Source organism: Dromiciops gliroides, chromosome 4 (assembly GCF_019393635.1).
Source record: "Dromiciops gliroides isolate mDroGli1 chromosome 4, mDroGli1.pri, whole genome shotgun sequence".
NCBI classification, from domain to species: Eukaryota; Metazoa; Chordata; class Mammalia; order Microbiotheria; family Microbiotheriidae; genus Dromiciops; species Dromiciops gliroides.
Genome location: NC_057864.1, coordinates 270,239,336 through 270,255,352, shown reverse-complemented (window position 1 = coordinate 270,255,352; position 16,017 = coordinate 270,239,336). Strand labels below are relative to the sequence as shown.

Sequence of the window (16,017 nt, the reverse complement as noted above, 5' to 3'; positions counted from 1 at the left end):
CAACATTGTGGGGTACCAGAGTGAATTTGCCAAATTGTGGCAGCTAGATGGCTCAGTGGATAGAAGACTCACATTTGATTGAAGTCAAAATGTTCAAATATGGCCCCAGACACTAGCTCTGTGGCTCTTTGAGAATCACTTAACTTCTGTTGGCCTTAATCTACTGCATAAAGAAATGGCAATCCACTATGGTATCTTTGCCAAGAAAGCCCCATAAACAGTATTATTGTATTATGGTCCATGGGGTCAGGAAGAATTAGACTCAACTGAATGACTAAACAAGAGAAACAGCTTTGTGGGGGTACCAGAGGGAATTGGTCAAGATCCCAAGACAATCCAGTATTATATCAAAGGACTTCAGATTTTCAGGCTCTTAGATATTTGTAGCAACCATTTGAGAATCTCACCTTTTTACTTCTCTCCCTCTCCTTTACTAAGACAAGCTAGAGTGAAAAGATTTCATTCTATTTTTGCATGGCACTAATTAATGTCAAATTTGAAAGTCCTACTAGCTGATGATTTCATTATTACTCTAACAAAGCACTTGGACAAAGAAGATAGAGTATGGAATGAGTGTATCTATCTATCTATATGCATATATGTGCATATATATACATACACACATACTGTGGGTGCTCAGGTGTTTATACACAATATACACATGCATATATACATATGCACATATATGTCATGACAGACAAATATAATGTTATATATAATATAAATAATATAATGTATTATAATCTTTTGTATAATATATTATACATCATAGATAGATGTGAGTTGCCAAAAATGTTCAGAGGACTATATTTTGAGACTAGATCAAAATATATAAAATCATAATGAATAAGGTCAATGTATGTTATGTATGTCACTAAATTGATCTTTCTAATGCTCAAGTCTGACCAACTCATATTCCTATTCAATAAGCTCTGGTGGCTCCTTATTACTTCCTGGATCACATTTAAAAGCCTCTGTTTAGCATTCAAAGACCTTCATGACCTGGACCCTTCCTACTCTTCCAGTAGTCTTACACCTTACTCACCACTTCCCCACATCCTTCTTGATAGTATATGATCCATTGATATTGGTTTCCTTTCTTTCCCTGAAACAAGACACTCAGTCTCTCAACTCTATGCATTTTACTTGGTTGTCCCCCATTCCTGGAATGTTTTGTTTTCCTTCCTCCTTGCTGCCTCCTGACTTCTCTGGCTTCCTTCAAATCCCAGCTAAAATCCCACTTTCTAGGAGGAGTTTTTCCTGATCCCCTTTAATTCTAGTGACTTCCCGCTGTTGACTATCTTTAATTTATCCTGCATATATCTTGTTTGTACATAGTTGTTTTCATTTTCTCTCCTCCATTAGATTGTGAATATTTCATGTTTCCTGATATTTTGCTTCAAACATAAAGAGACAAGGGGTTAGCTAGGGATGAATGTAAATTTAAATTAGGGCAGAAATCTAAACCTTTGCCTGAATGTTGAGATTTTCCTATTTGGAAGCAATGAACTATTATTATTGTAGTACTAACTTTCATCTGATAGAAACTCCATGAAAGAAGAGAGAAAGGGATTATGTAGATCTGAGGTGCCATTATATTATTCCTAAATTAAAAAGGAAGTGCATTGTTGTAACTGGGTATGGCTAATTTCTCCACAGAAGAAAGAGGTAAGGACTGAAGAATGGTGGCCTGGGAAAAGATCACACCCCAAAGATAGAAAGGTTCTAGGAAAGATCCCATGCTGGTCCCTTGCCTTTCTTCCATTGGGAACCAGGTATAGGTAACAAAAGGATTGAGTAAACTGTGAATGGTGACTTATCATCTATACTCTCCACATTCACACCCACACCCTTCCAGGGTTAAGTATGGATGAGAGACACCTTGTTGGAAGTAAATCTTTAAAGCATTGTTTTGCAGCACTGAATCAACTGATTAAAAAAAATTAGTCAAAAACAAGTACAGTGGGTTCATCTTTTCTCTGCATCTTTCAGTTAGTTGGGTGATGGTAAAGATATAGCTCATTGTTATAGGGAGTAAAAGAATATTTCCTTTGAATAATTTCATTGAGAATGCTCTAGATATTTTCAATGCCTTTGTTATCTTCTCCTTCTCTCAGGCACCTTGAGAAATGCCTCCTTAATGATTTAAAAATCTTAGCACCATTAGCCCAGCTATTCTCTGTATGTACTCGGTATAGACTAGCAGCTCTCCTTATCTTTATCTTCTTAAATGTCATTTCAACTTCAAGAAGCACATCTGGGACCATGATGTTAGAATTCAAATGTGGTGGCTCCATTGTCCTTGATGGTGAAAAGAGTTTGTTATAAAGATCTCTCTAGATAGTTTCTTTTTTGTTGTTATTTTTAATTTAATTTTTTTTCTTCTGAACTTAAACACCAAAATGAGCATTTCCATATATATTTATTTATCACATGTACAGTAATACATAAACAGAGGATTGTACATGATTTTGATCCCTATTATGTACAGATTTCTTTTCTTTTTAAATATGTAACAAATTCAACCTGTAACTTTCAAAGCTTGTCTAACAGCTCCTTCTGGCCTTCCTTCTTTACAGATCTTTTCTATCTTTCATCTATAGACCTCCTTACAGTTTCATCCTTACATGCCCTTGGATGACTTTGCTTAGTTGGGTCTCTTAGAAAGCTTTCCTTAAATTTTCTTTCCACTAACTTTTACTGTTTTGTGAAGTGACAATACTCATAATCTTCTACCATCTTTCTCTGTATGATTTTATAAATGAACACATATACTAAACCAGTGTTAGCCTTGGTTATTATTGTTTACTGTTTGGAAAGCAGATTGCTTGCTAAGGCAATTTTTGAGTCTTTTGGTCTGCTCTTTATGGCAATTGGTTTATAATGGTCAGGTTTCTTCATGAAATTATCGTAATCAATGTTGACATTATTTATTTCCTACTTTTGAGTATCAAAATACTTATTTATATAGGTCAGATTGGACTCATTCTATCCCATACCATATCTATTAAAATTATTCTTTTCTGTGATGTATTAATTTTGACTTTTTCTAACAAGTTAGTGTTCTAACTATACATAGCTAATTGATTCCAGAATGATTCTTTCATTAGTAATGAGTCATTTTCTACTGTTAAAATAGAATTGGTTTAATTTTTTTTTGTGAAATTATGTGTTGATCTTCTTGTCCAGTACCTTCTTGTTCTTGAAGAAAGTATAGGCAAGAGACAGCCTAATACTATAAATATCTGTATATACAGCCTTTGGTTTCACTCATTCCTTACATTTGTCACACATTTTTCACTGCCCTTGCCTATGCCCATCTTTTCATAGAAACCATCAAGTATCAAAGTCGATATCAATGAGTTTTTCAGAGAATTTTTCTATCTCATCCTCTGTAGCAGATGTTGCTGAATACGCTGTAATTATTTATATGATTTCGTGAGTACTAAAAGAAGAAATGAACACAAGTTCCATAAAAAGATGTTTCATATTACCTTCAGACACATGCTAACACAACTCCTTTATTTGTCCCTCTATAGAGAACCCGTGACCCATATTTTTAATTAGCTGCAACTTCTTTTTGTCTTCTGGTTTCACTTATAACATACAAAAAGTTAAGATTTATGGAATTCAATTCCTCAAGGAGTATTTTGGTTATTGAACAAGAATCTCAAGGATTTGGAGTATCAGTGGCTAAGCTATTGGTTGTAGAGAGTTTAGAAACTGGGTGGTTCATAGCACTCTCTACTCTCTTTTACTTTATCTCCTGTCACTGCAGTACACATGGATATGGGCATGAACACATGGAATACATACATATGTGTATTAACATGTATAAACACATGCATAATGCTTTATTTCATGGGTTCTTATAGTCAAAGAATCCATCACTAAGTTATCAGCTTATCTGTGATGAGCTGCTTTATACTTATCTAGGTTTTTCCTTGGAAAGCAGGCACAGCCTATTGCCCAGACCATACCTGAAGATTTTCCACCACCATCTTACCTACCTGAATTTCTGATCTGCTAGTAAACCATCTGAGAATACAGGTTCACCTTCCTGCCCAGATAAAGTAGTCTGTGAAAATATGAGGATGAGTTGCTGAGGGCTATAGAAATAGTTGACTATATGAGTTTTATTTGTATTCCTTCCTTCCTTCCTTCCTTCCTTCCTTCCTTCCTTCCTTCCTTCCTTCCTTCCTTCCTTCCTTCCTTCCTTCCTTCCTTCCTTCCTTCCTTCCTTCTTTTCTTTCTTTCTTTCTTTCTTTCTTTCTTTCTTTCTTTCTTTCTTTCTTTCTTTCTTTCTTTCTTTCTTTCTTTCTTTCTTTCTTTCTTTCTTTCTTTCTTTCTTTCTTTCTTTCCCTTCCTTCCTTTCCCTTCCTTCCTTTCCCTTCCTTCCTTCCTTCCTTCCTTCCTTCCTTCCTTCCTTCCTTCCTTCCTTCCTTCCTTCCTTCCTTCCTTCCTTCCTTCCTTCCTTCCTTCCTTCCTTCTTTTCTCTCTCTCTCTTTCTTTCTTTCTCTCTTTTGTTCTTTCCTTCCTTCCTTCCTTCCTTCCTTTCTTTTTTCTTTCTTTCTCGAGAGGGGTAATGAAGATTAAGTGATCTGCCCAGGGTCACACAGCTAGTAAGTGTCAAGTGTCTGAGGCCGGATTTGAACTCAGGTCATCCCGAATCCAGAGACGGTGCTTTATCCACTGTGCCAACTAGCTGCCCCTGTTTGTATTTATTGTAAAAGGTAGCCAGGTGATATGGTGGATAGAATGTGATATGGTGGATAGAATGCTGGATCTCAAGTCAGGAAGACCTGAATTCAAACTGGTATCAAACATTTACACCCTGGGGAGGTCATTTAACCTGTTTGCCTCAGTTTCTTCACTTGTAAAATGGGGACAATAATAGCACCTACTTGCCAGGGTTGCTGTGAGTATAGAATGAGATAATATTTTAAAGCACTTCATAAACCTTAAAGTACCATATAAGTACTAGCTATTTTATCATCTTCTTCTTCTTCATCATCATCATCCTTATGCCCAGACACATAGTATAAATTTCATAGAACTAGGAAACCTGGTTCCTAGTCTGGCTGTCAATGGACTGGTTTGTACAAACTTGGGAAAACAATTTAATTCATCTCTTTGGCCCTCAGTTTCCCCATCTGGTAAAGGCTTGGTTTGGATTAGATGCTGTCTAAGATCCCTTCCAGCTCTAACAATCTCTAGCTCCATATGATCTGTAGAGATTTCTTCCAGGTCTGGGATTATGTGGTTCTAACAACAGTTTATATACCCATATTGGCTATGAGTCTTTCCATTTGCTAATGTAGAGTTGGTAAAACTACCTGTGAGGGATGTGATGGGAATTTGTTAAAGAGAGCTTTTTAAAGTGCTTAGAGATCCTTTAAGAAAGTTGTTCTATAAATACCTCGTGGTATTGCTATATGACTTAATTAGCCCTGCATAAGGAGTTAGTGTGACTACAGCCTCCAGTTTGGAATCATCATATTTCTAACTTACTCTATTAACAAGGAAAAATCTGGGGAATTATTTTTTCCCCTCTTTTGCATCTGTATATAATGTAATTTAACCTAGCAAAAGGCACTGATTGTCTGTCCCACAGGACTTAATTAACTCCCAGCTTCATGGCACTCTGGAGTAATAATAAGAAAAAGTAGAAGTTCTGGTGTTCAGTACCTGTCCACGTCCACTTCTGGTGCATAATGAGATGTCAGCTACAGTGACATTGATGAGATGTGTGATACACACTGATCGCAAGAGGCAGAGAGGCTGCCTGCTAGGCTCAGCAGAGACCTGTCCACGCTGGAGGAGCCCTGGACCCACTGTGTGGTCTCAGTCTTTGGATTAGAATTCACTCCCTTGGCTTTCACCTTCCTGCAGCTAGAGGCCAGAGCCTTGACCTTCTTATCCCTTATCTCCCCTTTCTGTGCCCCAGCCTGTGCTAGGATGATTGTCATGGGGCAGGTGCCATATTTATTAAGCTGCCTGTAGCAAATTCTGACTGGTAGTGCAATGCTTCTACCCACCAGCCCTCAGGGGATCCCATTAAGAAATTGCAAGGCTAATAAAAATCACATGCTAGATGAAATTGCAATCCTCTGGTGCCACTCTGTGCTGGGCTGAATCCGGTTTTAAATTTTAATGGGGGGCAAGAACCAAGAGTTTGAACTCAGGCTCTTGTGTGAGCTATATTGTGGGCAGCCCTTTTCACAGCCCAGAATTGGAACTGCCTACCAACTGAATAGCCAGGCTTGTTTGCTGTCTTGTATACCTGAGACCAATATCTATTAACTTTTCATAAGCAGCAGCATCGTGACCACTGTCCATAGTACAAAGAATAATGACATCCAGGGACCTCTGTAATTGAGTTATGTAGTGGTAGACAGAGTCCTCAACCACTAGGTCTGGAAAGGAATTCGAGAGGTTGTTTTGTCCATTCCCCTGCCCTTGGGTCAAATTGAAACCATTCTACGTAGGATATCTGTCCTATTGTCTGAAAGAGAGGTTCCCAAAAAGCCACCTTGGAAAACCACTTCCAATAATTCATCCCTCTCCTTCTTCCCTCTAGAACGTGGTGAAGCATCTAATGCATCGCCAGCCATCTATAGATCTCCTTCTACTTGGTGGCTCTGCCAACTGAATTCATGGCTTCCATTTATGTATACATTTATGTATGTATTTTGGACAAGCTCAAGGGCAACCAAACAGCTCTTGGCTATTTTAGGGCTATGTTCAGTTTCAGTATGACTCTCCATGACCTCATTTGGGGTTTTTCTTGGCAAAGATACTGGTGTGGTTTGCCATATCCTTCTCTGGGGTCATTTTACAGATGAGAAAAATGAGGGTTAAGTGACTTGCCCAGGGTCACACAGCTAGTAAGTGTCTGAGGCCAGATTTGACCTCAGACAGATGAGTCTTCCTGACTCTAACACTCTAGCCACTGTGCTGCCCAGTTGCCCATCTGCCCTGTTTTAGGGCTACAGGTTTCTACATATTTGAATCAGACCCATTTCCCAGAGATGGTGGTGTGTTTGTGGTTCTGTTGTTCTTCCTGATGGTGAAGAGGGCATTATTACATCCTTTACAAGTTGGGTTTGTTTTTTTTTTTTTTAGTGAGGCAATTGGGGTTAAGTGACTTGCCCAGGGTCACACAGCTAGTAAGTGTTAAGTGTCTGAGGCTGGATTTGAACACAGGTACTCCTGACTCCAGGGCCGGTGCTCTATCCACTGTGCCACCTAGCCGCCCCCACAAGTTGTTTTTTATCAAGGCTCCAGAGGAGGTAAGACCTATGTCCTCTTTGACTTCTGGGAATATGCTTTTAACATCACTGTCACTGCCCCCCCCCCACCGAAGCAATGTACTTTAATATTTAAAAAAAATTTGAATTAGAAGGAAAAAAATGATTAAACCACAATTTGATCTAGATTCTATTGAAGGTTTTTTGATGTAGCCCCTTTACATTTGATTCTATTCCCTCCCATCTTCTCCAATAGATTGCATCTTATCTTTTGGATCTTTAATCACTCTCTTTTTTTTTTTTTAGTGAGGCAATTGGGGTTAAGTGACTTGCCCAGGGTCACACAGCTAGTAAGTGTTAAGTGTCTGAGGTCGGATTTGAACTCAGGTCCTCCTGACTCCAGGGCCAGTGCTCTATCCACTGCACCACCTAGCTGCCCCTTTAATCACTCCTGATTGGCTGATTCCTTCCTAATTCTTCCAGATATGCACAAGTCTCCCCCATCTTTGACTCTACTATCCTTTCTAGCTATTGCCTTATTTCTCCCTACTTTCCTAGCCAAGTTCCTGGTAGTTCTTGTCACTCACTTCTGATGTTTAAAATCTAGTTTTGGACCAACTGCTCTTTAACATAGTTACCAAGTAACTCTTAATTACCAAATTGTATGAACCTTTTCCTCAGTCCTTCTCATATCAGCTGTATTTGATCCTGTTTATAGTAGTTGCTGTTTGTCTTTCTTTCTCAAAGAGCACCATGACATCAGGGAGATATCATGACTTGCAGTGAATTGGAGCTAGCATTTATATGGAGTTTTAAGGTTTGTAAAACACTTTGTGTATGTTATCTCATTTAGTTCTCACAATAACTCTGTGTGGTAGGTGCAATTGTTATCTTTACTTTATAGATGAAGAAATTGAGGCTGATAGAGATCTTGCCCAGGGTCACACAGCTAGTCTGAAGCTGCATTTGAACTCAAATTTTCCTGACTCCATGCCCAGTGCTCCATCTACTATGCCACCTAGCTGCCTTGGTTGAAGGCCCTCCTCTTGACCATTCTCTCTACTGGATTTTTGTGACATTTCTCTTCTGCTTCCTTACTTGCATTACTTTCCTCTCACTTTTCTTTGCTGGCACTTCTCACACCTGATAACTTTATGAACTTTTGCCAGAGTTCTACCTTATGTTCTTTTTTTCTTCTTCTATCCAATATCTCTTTGGTAATCTCCTATATTCCTGTGTTTTAAACTATCATCCTATGCAGATGAAGTACATACTTATATATGACATATATATGTATACATATATGTATTTATGTGTGGTCGCTTCTGCTATAACATATTTTAAAAATGCGACTTTGTTCCAATTTGATTGATATATTAGGGAACATTTTGAGTATAACTTGAATTTTAAGTTTGCTTCTTCTAGAAACAGTGAGAATGCAGAAAATGACACCATTTCACAATAAATCACAAGCTGCAACCCTTCTGACACCCACTTTCACAAGCAAACTTCAGGTCTTTTGACAAGGTAATATGTCAACACTTTTTTTCTGTTGCAGTACAAGCTCTCTGTGCAGAATGGCTGGGTCAGCCCTTGACCTGCCTTCCTCCATGGCTTCCTACACCAAGGTCAGGAATTTTGACCTGCCCAACTTGATTGTGCAGCTTGGGTTGCAGGCAGAGCAGCAGCCTTAGGCCACTATTTATTGTAGTATTTATGTATTTTTAAACCATTTAACACATATAAAATTGTGCTATCTTTTCTATTAGGCTTGTATCTTTTTTTTGTGGGGCAATGAGGGTTAAGTGACTTGCCCAGGGTCACACAGCTAGTAAGTGTCAAGTGTCTGAGGCTGGATTTGAACTCAGGTCCTCCTGAATCTAGGGCTGGTGCTCTATCCACTGTGCCACCTAGCTGCTCCAGGCTTTTATCTTTTTAAAAAATGTGTTGGGGGCAGCTAGGTAGTGCAGTGGATAGAGCACCAGCCCTGGATTCAGGAGGACCTGAGTTTAAATCCTGCCTCAGACACTTGACACTTACTAGCTGTGTGACCCTAGGCAAGTCACTTAACCCACATTGCCCCACAAAAACAAACAAAAAATGTGTCATTGATGAAATTTTTGAGTATTGCATCCCAACCCTCAAATTTTTAAGTATTGAGTTCTCAACAAGCTCCGTGGTTTTCATGTGCAGTTTTGCACATCAGGGTGCTTTTGGGAAACACATATGCTGAGTTATAGCAGAACTGCTTATACTTATGCCCATTTCCAGTCTCAGTCTCTCATCTGAGACAAAATCCCATATCACTAGTGCCTACTCGATATTTCACACTGTATATCCTGGAAAAAATATTAAACTTAACATGTCCAAAACTGAACTAATTATCCCCCTCAAATTCCTACCCTCTTCAAACTTTCCTATTTTAAATCGAAGGCACTGTCGTCCTTCCAATCTCCCAGTTTCATAATCTTAACATTATGCATGACTTTTTAATTCTCCCTTACCCAATATATCTAATCTTCCACTTCCATTACATCTCTCTCATCCCCCTTCTTTCTGTTCCCACAGTAGCCACATTAGTTCAGGTCCTCATCATCTCTGGTTTACATTATTTTTTTTCAGTGTATTTTTTTTAATAGGATTTTTCCCCAATAGCATGTAAAGATAGTTTTCAATATTTTTTTGGTGAGGCAATTGGGGTTAAGTGACTTGTCCAGGGTCACACAGCTAGCAAGTGTCAAGTGTCTGAGGCTAGATTTGAATTCAGGTCCTCCTGAATCCAGGGCCGAGGCTCTATGCCCCTTCAATATTCATTTTTTTAATAAGACTTTGAATTCCAAATTTTTCTCCTTCCCTTTCTCTCCCCCCTCCACAAGATGGCAAACAATCTGACATAGGTTATACATGTTCAATCATCATTACATTATTTTAATAGCCCCCTAATTGGTTGCCATGACTCATGTGTCCTTATCTTTCCTTTCTTACTTCTGCTTCATGGAATTCCTCTAGTGAAGTGGTTAAGTTGTTTGCTTGTGTATGTGTGTGTGTGTGTGTGTGTGTGTGTGTGTGTGTGTGTGTGTGTGTGTGTGTGAGAGAGAGAGAGAGAGAGAGAGAGAGAGAGAGAGAGAGAGAGAGAGAGAGATACAATCCCCTCGAATTCTGGTGATGCCCATGTATCCCTTCTCAGATTACTCTGTTTTGATGCAACAAATAAAATATGCAGGATTATGAAAAAAATAATTGTATTGAGATACAGTTAACCAAAATATTTTTTAAAGTGCCAGACTCCAGATTAAGAAGACTTACATTTAGTCCATCCTTCACAGAGTTGCCAAAGTGGTTTTCTTTGAGCATAGATTGGACCGCATGACTCTGTAAGAAAATAATGGGCTTTTTGCCAACACCCAAAAGCCCCATATTGATTTGGACTGATTTAGATTGACTGAGAGTGATTGACCTTGCTGATTAGCCTACTTAAAGTTAATTCAATTGAAGCCACACTGGCCTGACTCTGAAGAGGGCATTGTTCTCAGCTCACCTCAATGCTGGATCACCCTCAAGTCCAGTGAACCAATGGATTTGGGTGACGCTAGCCAATTAGCTTGAAGCAGCGTGTAAGGACTGCCTCTTCTGGGGACACATGAAGGGGCTTGGACACACACAATTCAGTGCTCGAATAGGCTGTTGGTGGGTGAAGTTGAGGACACTAGGTTAAATAGGTCTTTTCCTGGCTTTCTGACCCAGGTGTTCTCTTTTTTCACTAATAAATATTTAATGCCAAAATTCGGTGCTAAAGCTTCTAATTTATAAGTAAACCCTAGTTAGTTTTCTCTAGAGTTGGGACAGGAATAAGGTGACTACACATTTAGGTTTGTTTTTGTTTTTGTTTTTTTGCAGGGCTATGAGGATTAAGCGACTTGTCCAGGGTCACACAGCTAGTAAGTGTCAAGTGTCCGAGGCTGGATTTGAACTCAGGTCCTCCTGAATCCAGGGCCGGTGCTTTATCCACTGCACCACCTAGCTGCCCCCCACATTTAGTTTTACTCGTTACAACTCCATGACTCAGTCAACTTCAGCAATTTCCTGTTATCTACAGCTTAAAATATAAAATTCTTAGCCTACCTCATAAAGACGTTTATAACCTCGTTAGGGACAGCTAGGTGGTATAGTGGAGTGCTGCACTTGGAATCAGGAGGACCTAAGTTCAAATCTAGGCTTAGACATTTAGTAGCTATGTGATCCTGGGTAAGTCACTTCAACCTGTTGCCTCAGGTACCTCATTTGTAAAATGAGCTGGAGAAGGAAATGGCAAACTATTCTAGTATCTTTCCAAGAAAACCCCAAATGGGATCACTGAGAGTTGGACTGAAAAGACACAGTAATACCAACCACAACCACAACCACCACCACCACTTCACTTTGTCACAGACTAGTCATCTTTTCCATTTCTTTGGACATTACTCTTCTCCTATACTCTATAATGCAGCCAAACCGCCCTCCCTGTGTCTTACAAATAGCACACCATGCCCCAATTCTCTGCTTTTGTCTTGATGGTCCCATAGGGCTGAAACACACTATTTCTTTATACCTTTGCCTTATAGAGTCCCTGTCTTAAGATACTCATAGCTCAGGGTCTGTCTTCTGCATTCAGCCTTCCCTGAACTCCTTAGTTGCTTGTGCTCTCTTATCTTCCTTCCCAAATTATCTTGTATTTAACTTGGAACTCCTCATCTCTGTCTCCTAGCTCTCCTGTTTTCCTTCAAGGCTTAACTAAAGTCGCAGCTTTTGTAAGAAGCCTTTCCTAGGCCTTCTTGATCTTAAAGTCTTCCCTTTGGGATTACCCACAATTTAGCCAATCTATAAGGTTCTTGCAAGAAGGAATTGTTATATATTTTTTGTAATTGTATTTCTATTACCTAACAGTTCCTGGTGCATAGTTTTTCATTTCAGTCATTTGTGACCCCTTTTAGAGTTTTCTTGGCAAAGATACTGGAGTGGTTTACCATTTCCTCCTCCAGATCATTTTACAGATGAGGAAACTGAAGCAGATAGGGTTAAGTGACTTGCCCAAGGTCACACAGCTAGTAAGTGTCTGAGGCCTGATTTGAACTCAGGAAGATGAGTCTTTCTGACTTCAGGCCTGTCAGTCTAACCACTATACCCACCTAGCTGCCCGCAGCAACTTGGCTAAGCTTATACGAATAGTATTTGGAGGTAGAAATTGAAGCCAGGTCCATTGACTCCAGTACCAATACTCTTTCTATTTTACTATCCTCACCTGCCATCCCAGAATAGTGTTGCCTCCTGTTTCACAGATTTTCTAGTTCTCTAAGCAGAAAGAGATGTACATATGAGTGAGGTAGTCACCAAAGTAACTTCCTGAAAGTTTGAGTCTATACCCATTAACATGAGGTAGAACTAATTTGTTCTGAAAACTAGAGCCTCACATTTATCTTTGCTCTACAAAGCTCTAGTTAAGTCAGAATGGGCAGTGAAGCTAAGGACTGGATGGGTGAACATTATTTTCTATGAAATGAAAATGAAATGAAACATCGAAGCTGGCATGCTAGAAAAATTGTTAGATGGATTTGGAGTCAGGAAGTCCTGAGTTTGAATCTCTACTTGGACATTTATTAGTTTTTTGACCCTGGCAAAGTAATTTACTCTCTCTGTGCCTCAGTTTCTTCCTCTGTAAATTCAGAGAAATTGGACTTAATGGTCTCTAAGGTCTTTTCTGGCTTTAAAACCATAATCCCGTGGCCTTGCAATACAGAGATGGGGCATGAGAAAGGGAAGCCTCAATAGCTTTTAGATCCTAGGATAATTTTCTTAGGTATTTTAAAATGTCCCACTGTCAATTTCTCTCTCTGTATCTCTCTGTCTCTATCTCTCTCTCCGTCTGTCTCTCTGTTTCTCTGTCTGTATCTGTCTGTCTCTGTCTCTATCCCTGTCTCTCTGTCTGTCTCTATCTCTGTCTGTCTCTGACTGTCTCTGTCTGTCTCTCTGTTTCTATCTCTGTCTGTCTCTGTCTCTGTCTGTCTCTGTCTCTCTGTCTCTGTCTCTATCTCTGTCTCTGTCTGTCTCTCTGACTCTCTGTCTCTGTCTCTGTCTCTATCTCTCTCTGTCTTTCTGTTTCTCTGTTTCTCTGTCTGTCTGTCTCTCTCTCTCTGTCGCTCTCTCTCTCTCTCCCATCCCTGGCTCTTCACTTACTCCACCCAATTACTAGCTTTTAACTTGGGCCAAGGAAATGTTTAGTGATGTAGTGAGTCAATAAAATAATATCTTGGCACTTGATGTTTGAACCATCAAACCTTTTTTTGTTGTCGATGGGCAAGGTGATTTCGTCATTTTGACCAGTGTATGAAGTAGCTTGAGGCTCTTGAGTTCAGGAAAAGTGAAGCAGGAAAGTGAGCAATTCTGTGAACTGACTTCACCTTTACTTAGAAGGGTAAGTGAATTTTGAGTTGACATGGTAAAGGGCAAAAGGATAGACTATGAAAGCACAGCTAGGATCTGTAAAATAAATGGTTGCCTTAAATTATTATATGTCTAGAGCTGAAATGAGACCCAGGCCAGTGAAAGGACTGGTCCAAAGTCTCACAGGCTAAGTCAGGTCCTTTGATTACAAATTCCATGTTATTTTCACTGTACCATCAGTTCTAATGCCTTTCCAACTTTTGATGTAGGATCTCCTGGACTAATTATGAGAAACTGGCCATTATTCAGCCAGTTATTTACTACATTATAATGTAGCTGCTAGCTAGAGAGCACAGTGGGCAGCTAGGTTGCTCAGTGGATAGACTGCCTGGCTTGGAGTCAAGAAGATGTGAGTTCAAATGAGGTCTCATACAATTACTAGCTTTGTGACCCTGGCTGGGCAAGTCATTTAAGCCTGTTTGCCTCAGTTTCCTCATCTGTAGAATGATCTGGGGAAGAAAATGGAAAACCACTCCAGTATCTTTGCCAAGAAAAGCTCAAGTGTTGTCATGAAGAATTGGACATAACTGAACAACAACAATTAGTATTTTATGGCATATCCTTGGCAGATGATGCCATCTGGTTTAAAGTAACATTGAATTTATTTGGGGGCTTCTTGTAAATGGATTATAGTTATCCCTGACTTCATTGACTCTGGAAGAGAGATTGAGGCTGACAACTTTGTGTAACTCTGCCCCACTTAAATCCAATTCATTGGCAAGTCAAGATCATCCTATGATGTCACTGATCCTCTTTGAAAATGAAGAATGGGGGCAGCTAGGTGGCGCAGTGGATAGAGCTCCGGCCCTGGAGTCAGGAGTACCTGAGTTCAAATCCGGCCTCAGACACTTAACACTTACCAGCTGTGTGACCCTGGGCAAGTCACTTAACCCCAATTGCCTCACTAAAAAAAAAAAAGAAAAGAAAAAAAAAAGAAAAAGAAAATGAAGAGTGAACAACAAAAAGCTCTTTGAAAAGGTGATTCTGTAATGATATGCTTTTTCATAATTAAGGTATGTTTTGAATCTGGATATGACTTATTCATTGGTCAGTGCTATTGTAATGCTAGTGTTTAGAATATAAGATGTAGACTGAAGAGATGGTTAAAATCATTAATACTAATATGAGTCTGGAGAACAATGGGGGTAAGAATTCACCATGTAGATTGGTTTTGAGATTGAAAGTGGAATTTTATAATCTATTATTGTAGGCACTGTCAGCCTTAGGCAAAATTGTGAAGTAAGTAAAATTTGGGGCTCTTCCATCTTCCTAATCAGTACCTCTTTCCTAGCTTTTCTCTTCTCTTTTCCCACCTGACACATCTTCCCCACCCATGTAATTAAAGAGTTAGCAAAAAATTCAGTTCTTGAATATTTTCACATCATAATCTAGAATTCTTGAAGTCTCCAAGAAGTTAAGTTATAATGTTGGAAATAAGAAGTGGGGTGGTAGATATTTTTATTTTTGGCCTGACACCTCTCAAATCAAACTGTGTAAATACTTGGCTGATTTATAAATCCCTGACTCTCATCCTTCATACAAAGCTTCAATTCAACAGACAAGTACTGCTACATAAAGGAGACATAGAAGAGAAGGAGGCAATTGTTGTTAAGACGTTTCAGTCATGCCCAACTTTGTGACTCCATTTGAGGTTTTCTTGGAAGAGATACTGGAATGGTTTGCCATTTCCTTCTCCAGCTCATTTTACAGACAAGGTAACTGAGGCAAACAGGGTGAAGTGACTTGCTTAAGGTCACATAGCCAGTAAGTATCTGAGGCTGGACTTGAACTTGGGAACATGAGTCTTCCTGACTTCCTGGCATGCTATCCACTATACCACTTAGTTGCCAATGCGGTATAGGAGGAAGATATGGAGTCAGATGACTCCAGATTGGGGTATTGGCTGTGCTGCTGTGCTACCTTAGGCACATAACCTCTCTGGGCCCCAAGTTTCCTCATCTACAAAATTAAGGGGCTAGACTAGATGACCTGTGAAGTCCCTTCTGGTTCTAGCTTTATGGTCCTTGTTGTTTGTCCTTCATTCTCGAAGAGGGCTATGACGTTGGGGAAGTGATGTCACGATTTGCAATGAATTGGATTTCAGTGAGGAAGGGCTGTGCAAAGTCACCACGTTCCTATGAAGACAAGGGGAGAAGAAAGAGGTAAAAGGGAGAAAAGGTAATAGATCTGAAAGATCTCTTTCTCCAAACCTCTGTATCCAGTGAGATTTAGAGTTAGGCTGTATGGGTGCAATTCCAGCACTCTCTTGACTCAGAAGCAAAGCCTCTTT

General features: G+C 39.5%; 1 protein-coding gene across 1 annotated transcript in view; it reads left to right on the top strand.

Moving 5' to 3' along the window:
* Nucleotides 1-16,017, top strand: part of PKHD1 (PKHD1 ciliary IPT domain containing fibrocystin/polyductin) — a 714,107-nt gene that overhangs the window by 170,421 nt on the left and 527,669 nt on the right. The window lies entirely within an intron of this gene.